Raw genomic sequence first — 7,831 nt, 5'->3', positions numbered from 1 at the left:
ATATATATATATATATATATATATATATATATATATAAACTCTCAAAACTCGACTCCGTCGGTCACGAAGGACTATGGATGCACGTAAGAGGTTCCCCTCCGGGGTACAATTCTGGGCGGAAAGTCACCTTCACCGGCGAACGCACAACCTAAGGTTCTTTTTATGGAAGACCAGTAGTCGCCCATGCATACCAGCCTCCCCTCTCAACTCCACCGATGTTATTCAAGGGAAGGGCAAAGGCTAATACAACTTGGCACCAGTGACGTCGCAACTCATTTCTACAGCTGAAGTGAACTGGAGCAACGTGTAATAAAGCGTCTTGCTCAAGAACACAACACGCAGCCCGGTCCGAGAAACAAACTCCCAATCACATGATCGTAAACTCGACGCTCTAACCACCGACCATTTATATGAAATAACCAGTAATATTGCTTGATGAGAACTCTATTACTTATACTGATTGTGCTGTTTCGACTTATGGAGAAAGAAGTGATATTAGGTTTTCTTGGTTTGAATTTCTTATTTGTTTGGAACGGGAAAAGTGTATTACATTACTCATAATATATAAACGTAATCTATCTGTATATAATTTAAACGGTTTTAATAATTGAAACGGTTTTGTATGAAGGCAAGATTTATAGATTTTAGCTTCTCCCTTGTGCAAAGATTACATCTGCTGCCTCGTCCGTTATACTTATTATTCTTGGTTGCGATAATTCATCCTATGAAAGGATTAATCACATTTCCGTCCTTCATATTTAACAAATTTAACAAAGAATTTGAATAGCATCTTTCTGTTTAGAGCATTAATGGTAATTTTAGGGAAAGCTACGAAAATTTTCAGATTTTATTAAATGTCAGAGATATTGGCTCTGCATATCAGTTCCTTCTTGAGACACCTGTTATTTTAAGGATAATAGATAGTGTATCTGTACTTACAAAAGGTTTTGTAATAGTGCAGTTTGTCTAGTTTGCTTCTATACGCATAAACTTGTGAAATTGATTTATCATAAAGACAGCAACAAGTTACAAACAGCAGTTAATATACAAGCATATATATATATATATAAGGGTAAAAACTATTAAAATAATAATTTATACCAGTGGTTAGCATGCGTAAGTCCGTAGACATAAATATTTTCATAACATATATACGTGTACAATCAAAGTACTCTAAATAAGAATGTTTTTCGTGGTTTGAAGATTTGACTATCTGTTTTATCATGTAAGAGGACCACCTAGTGGTCTTCTCTTCGTGTATAAATTTTTATGCACTCATAAGATATTCATGTCTACGGACTTTTTTTGCGCATGCTTATCATTGGTATAAATTTTACCCTTATATTATAATAATTTTTACCCTTATATTTATATATTTAAGTATTTAATTCTTGGGTCATATAATTCACTGTTGAATTTATTCACTGCTGTAATATTCTGGCTCCGCACGTTGATTGTGGACATTTTGATTTGAATTCTTAATCTGTTAAGATGAAGCTAAAAACGCACGTATTTTTTCATTTTTGTTTTCGGTACGTATTCTAGTTTCATGATTATTTATCTTCAGCGATTCTACTGAATATCCACGGATAGTTGATTAATCAATTAATTAATTAATTGATTGATTTAATCATTAACGGTGAAACTTCGGAGTATAGAATTAATTGATATTTTAATTTTCTCAATTTGTCCTCCTCGCTTACAATCTAAATGCTCTAAATAAGAATGCTTTTCGTGGTTTGGGGTTTTGACTGCCCATTTTTAGCATGTAAGAAGACCACTTGGCGGTCTTCTTTCCGTGCATAAATTTTTATACACACATGCATATATGTACATAGACAAATATACGTATACATACATATACGCCAACAGACTATCTTATACGCACACACTCATGTTAGCATTCTCATATCTATAACTAACATAACACTATTGAATGATATGGATACATTGAGAACAGCGGCAGGGAGGGAGAGGAAAATAAATCCGAAGGAGCTTCACGAAGCTGTTACTTCAAATGTATTATGCGTATGTGAATAGATAATTCAGATAAATTATAAATAGAATGAAATACAATAAAATTAAATTAAACTAAATTAAATAAACAAAGATTATGTGAAGGATAGGGATTAAAAGAAAAAGTATATTGTAAAATGATGCAAATAAAATATTGAAAAATACGAATTAAAATCAAATACGGAATTAGAATATAACTAGATTATAATATGAAGTCCAGATCAATGCATAAAAACTATTCGTAAAGTATCTATTGAATATATAGATACCTGACTATCTGTGAAAAAAAGTAGTACTACATAGTAGGAATATTCAGTGCGAGAGAACAATAGGTGGATAGCTGTATTTAGTGAAGGTATCCCCTATATGTCGAGAAAGTAAAAAGTTTTTCGTTTTCTTTTCAAAAATCTCTTGTGTACAAATAAATCCTTTTGTCAGTTGCAGTAATGAATTGTTTTCGAGATTATTCTTGATTCTTTAAAATTTAGATTGCTAAAAAGTTATCTTCCTGCTGACCGCTTATATTTACGGAGATGAATAGGTCACCCACCCGATCAATACCTTCGTTAATGAAGCTTATTGTTAATTAAGTCTAGAATAAATATTATTAGGTTTATAATTTCCGCATACGTTACTAAACAAATCCTACCGAGAGACAAGAAATTCATGAAAATACTTACGATATATGTATATATATATATATGTATATATATATATATATATATAACGTAACATCGATACTTTTCCATTCCATAAAGACAACATAGGAATGAAGTGCATAAAATAGATCTTCTTGATGTATAGGAGAAAGTGATTCTAGTAAGATACAATTTTTCTTATCTTTTAAGTTCGAATGTAAAAGATAAAACGAACAAAGCAAAAGGAAAAGAAAGATGGGGGAATATAGAAGGGAAGAGTAGAGAAAAAAGAAAGAAAGAAAGACAAAGAAAGAAGGAAAGAAAGAAAGAAAGAAGAGGCCGAAGGACTGTGCAAGTATATAGTGATTTATAACGCTTGGCAATCTAACTTACTGTGAAAAAACAAAAAAAAGCATGCATGCATATACAGAGAGAGAAAGAGAGAGAAATACAAGTATACATATATATGTATGTATATATAAACATGCATATATATATATATATTGTGCATATATATATATAAACTTGCATATGGATGTATATATTTATGTATTTATACATGTACGTATGTATATATGTATGCATGCTGGAGACCATGCATGAAAGGGAGAGAGGGGAAAAGAAGGGAAGGAGAGAGAAAAGTAAATAAATGAATGCCTAAGAAGCAAAGCGAAATAGATTCATATATTTATACGCAAGCGTCGAGGACAGGAAAAGAGAGAGAAGACAGAGTCACTGTGAGGTGTAGAAGATAGAGGAATGACGTAAATGGAAGCATAATTATTGACAGAGCAGAGAGAACAATTGATCTGTACTTAAATATAATACAATAAAATAATGTACCAAACTGAATAAAACAAAACAGATTCGTCTGGTGTTTTCATACAAAGTACTTTTGGATAATGCAAGTTAGGAAGATGAACTCTGAATATCCAAAGAGTATTTAAAGCACTTCAAGGAACTTCCAATCTTTTGAAGAATCTCACAGAAAGTCTTCTTCAGTGGGAATATTATATTCTGGTAAGGGCTCTTAAAGATGAATTGGTCGTAGAATTTAAAAAGTCGAAAGGAGACATCAATATAAAAATGCTTTTAGATGTACACAAGCGCACAATCTCAATCATTTGTAGTATTGATTGCAAGGATGGCCACTGTTTACCATAACGTACATGGTACCTTTATATTGCGGTCTCCAGATGGGCTGCGAGAGATGTGTTGCTTTCCACTAGGTGTTGAAATAATGTATCGTATATACATGTTTTTTAAAGTTACCTTCTGTAAAGTCTTAATAAAACTGTACACTAATGTCTAACAACTTCTTTTTAGCACAAAGTACAATCTCCTTGTTGAAAGAGAAGTTACCATGAGGTTACTATGAATCAAGAGTGGCACAGTTACATTGGAGTTAATTATGTAACAGAAGGCTGTTATAATTCATTCAGTTGGTACTTGAAATAAAACTTATGAGATTGTTTGTACCTTTAAATACTTATTGCTCAATATCTAGTGATACCTGTAGGAAAATATAGTTGTATAGTTCTTATCAAAATTCTTAATAAATTAGCTGCCACACACATGTTGAACAAGTATTATGCAATAAATTACTTCACTTGCACAGTTTTTGCGGTACTTTGAGGCGTTGTCTATAGGGACGTATTGCATTTTCTCACTCATGCCACTCTCTTTAAGTCATCCCGTGAAATGTTATATATGTGACAAATTTTATTATAGACTAATTTCTTAAAGATTACAGAAGGTTATCTTAAGAACATGTTACTATGCCAAACAATTTGATTTTGTTTCCTATAACGATAATACTTATTTACGGTTAAGCCTAACGTTATATATAAAGCGTAGTTACATTGATATTACTACTAATTGTAATTCTAAAAATAAAATCTTTTTAACAATATTAAATGATATTTCTTAAATCAAAATAAATGACATTTTAGCTGCCCTCCATTTTCCGTTAATTATACAACGTCAAAATGAATCTTACTTTGCCTGATTACTCGTAGTCAAGAGAACTCCGAATCTCAACGGAATGAATCATCTTTGGAAAGCAATGTTGTAGGAACACGTATTGTGAATGTACTAACCGATCACTGCACACACAGCAATGGTTGTGAATCAATCATAAAAATTAATGTAGTTAATATAATAGTGGATCATAAATGGAAGCTACTTTACAATCCAATGCTATGAAATATTATTATTTGTTCTGAGATAGCACTGAACACCCACAGGGAGCAGTATCGTGATATTTATTGGATTTATGATGGGATAACGGAAGGGTGACAACAAAAAAGGGCCAAGTGGATATACGTCTTGATTATTTTTCACCCTGCCCTTAAAAATATACGCTCTTTCCAGCATACCAGCTAACTTGTTACTCCGCCTTCTATTCCAAATTATTCACCTTTCTTCTCTGTTTCAGTTCACCTGTGTTCAGCAACCGGCTTATACAAGACTTGTTCTTTCTTATCCTCAGTACATTCCTCTTAAAGAAAACCGATTTACCTTCTCGACACTACGTTTTCATGGAGAAACTTTGTATATATATAAATTTGCTAAAGATTTATTAATTGAAATAAACTGAGTTCTATTCATACACAATCTGGTTATAAACTAATGGCAATTAAGATAATAGTAAAAATAAGAGCAAAGACCCACTTCAGTCATGAATGACCATGGGATTGTACCTAGAAAGTTCCCCTCCGAGGCACAAATCTGAGCATAGTTATCTATGGAACACCAGCAGTCGCCCATGCACATCAGCCTTCCCTCTCCACGCCACCGATGTTGTCTAAGGGAGGGCAAAGGTCGATAAAGCTTGGTACCAGTGGCGCCGCAACACATATCTACAGCAGAGTGGACTGGAGCAACGTGAAATAAACATTTTGCACACGAACACAACACAGAGCCCGGTTCGGGAATCGAACTCACTACCTCATGATTGTGACCCCCGATGCTCTAACCACTGAGCACCTATATATAGTAGTATATATTCAGAGATAAATATTGTAATGTTAAAATATCCTAAAGTTTGTATGTTATCTTTTGAGTGTCACTTATCCAAGAATTGTAGGTTCAGTACGGTAGCACAGAAAAATGTGACAATTAACGCAATATGCAACATAACTTGTGTTGCCTCGCAAAATTTTGGTATTTTAGCCGGAAGGCATATTGCAGCTTTGTATCATAGCTTCAGTAGAAAACAATACTTTAAAGAGGCGTGAACTAGAATTCATAAAGATGTTGGATACTGGTTCTTCAGTGAGCAAAGTTTATAAAGGGTATGTTGCTAAATAGCAAACAGTTTCAGATATTCACGAGGCTACAGACAAGCCTATTGAATTTTTTGTTTGAAATAGAAAGGGTGATGTATCATCAGTTTTTGATGCCAAGTAGCGGATGAGAATTTCAAAAGATACAACGTTTATTCATTCATAATCTTATGATAATAACACTCGGACTATATTCTTCGTTATTATATTCTTCGTGCTGCCAAACAGGTTAGGTACAGAGGCATAGCGAATTTCAAAGTTAGTGATCGGTGGATATGGTTATTTAGATCTCTCCACAGAATGAGTAATGAAATTAACCAGGGAATAAAACTAAGTTGAGTCAATAGATACTAATAATTACTCAAACTTTTAAACTGAAACCGTCTCACCTGATCGTAAAGGAACATTTATCAGTGTTGTGTTGCCTGAACGTTGACGTTAAGCACCTTTTAAAGTTAATGAGAGATTGTGGCAGAATGGTCAGCTCATTCACAAGTTTCAAAATACATAATGCATTATTATACACTTGTGCATTATTATTAGTATTCCAAAAATGATGCATCATTAAGGTTATATTTGACATTTCATTCCTGCAGAAAATAAATAACAAGAAAATGCCATTATAATTTCTGCTAACACTAACTTCAGAAGACTCACCTTGTCGCGCAGTTGTTTACTTGTTTCTCAGTAATGATTGTTTAAATGCAATCCATGTTCTTGCCATTCCTTCAGGCTTAGTCAGTGGACTGAGACATCTGTGAATTCTGCAAGGTATTATACTAACGTAAATATTTGAGCGAAGTTCTAGTAATGATAGAAGAGGATGATCTTAGTGAAGACATGCAAATACAAAGGACTCTCAGTAACGCCGTCAAGTTTGCCATATTCAATTTCGCAGCATTCTGAAAGATATACTGAAAACTATACCACTTTAATCAAAAGTTGGAAGAGAAAAAGAAAACATTTACGTGATATGGAGATAGAATACGATTTTGAAGAATTCAAAGCAAAGGATTTCTCATCGAATACTTCAGTTGATGGGTGAAAACATGTCACGCAAAAGTCATAGTGGACAAAGGTTAGATCGTGACAGCAAAGATAACAAGGAAGATAAATATGAACAATTAACCCAAGAGGTCCAAACTGTGTTAAGCAGTTTCCCTTTGATAACTAATTTCGTATATTGACTTCTCAACAAATACTGACGAAAAAAAATAAATAAATCTCAATTCCTCCTTTAAATCAAGTCTTCTCAACTCTGCTACAGCCGTTAGATTTGATAATGATATTGATGCTTTACCCACTTTAGACACAATTCCTCCTAATACAAGTGAAGAGCAGTAACAGAGCAGTGCCTCGCTCTATTATCTCATACTGCAAAATTATGGTCTATTCTTTGAGAACTACTTCCGCCATATCAGTCTCACCCGTCATCTCTCACCGGTAAATGGAATATATATATAGTCTCAACTTTTGAATTTTTACAGACTGTAACGCTAAATAATATCAAATATGTTTTATATACTATTTTCTATTATTTGGTTACTCTTTAAAATGTGCTGTGTATATATTGTCAACATAGTATGCAACATATACTGTATTAACCCATATCATTGGTTAACTCGGACCCTCGGCTGCATCGAAGGTTCACTGTACGTATGAGTGTGTAAGTGTTTGTATGTATGCGTGTGTGATTCTATACACGTCACAACGATAGAAAAATATAATCAAGGTCCAGATGTATGTATTTAAACACACACACATACATACATGCATACATACATACATACACAAATATATAAGTAGATCAATAAATTATGTACAGATAAACATCGACACAAATATACATGTGTGTGTGCGTGCGTGCGCGCGTGTGTGTGTATACACAC

At 33.4% G+C, this 7,831-nt stretch overlaps 1 long non-coding RNA gene across 1 annotated transcript; it reads left to right on the top strand.

Annotated features, from left to right (window-relative positions):
• Nucleotides 1-1,447: 1,447 nt before the first annotated feature.
• On the top strand, nucleotides 1,448-5,692 carry LOC106870307 (uncharacterized). The gene is made up of 2 exons (XR_001409511.2): nucleotides 1,448-1,533; nucleotides 5,093-5,692. It is a non-coding gene; the product is annotated as an uncharacterized LOC106870307 (long non-coding RNA).
• The last annotated feature ends 2,139 nt before the right edge of the window (nucleotides 5,693-7,831 follow it).

Source organism: Octopus bimaculoides, chromosome 4 (assembly GCF_001194135.2).
Source record: "Octopus bimaculoides isolate UCB-OBI-ISO-001 chromosome 4, ASM119413v2, whole genome shotgun sequence".
NCBI lineage: Eukaryota > Metazoa > Mollusca > Cephalopoda > Octopoda > Octopodidae > Octopus > Octopus bimaculoides.
This window is presented reverse-complemented; position numbering and strand designations above follow the sequence as displayed.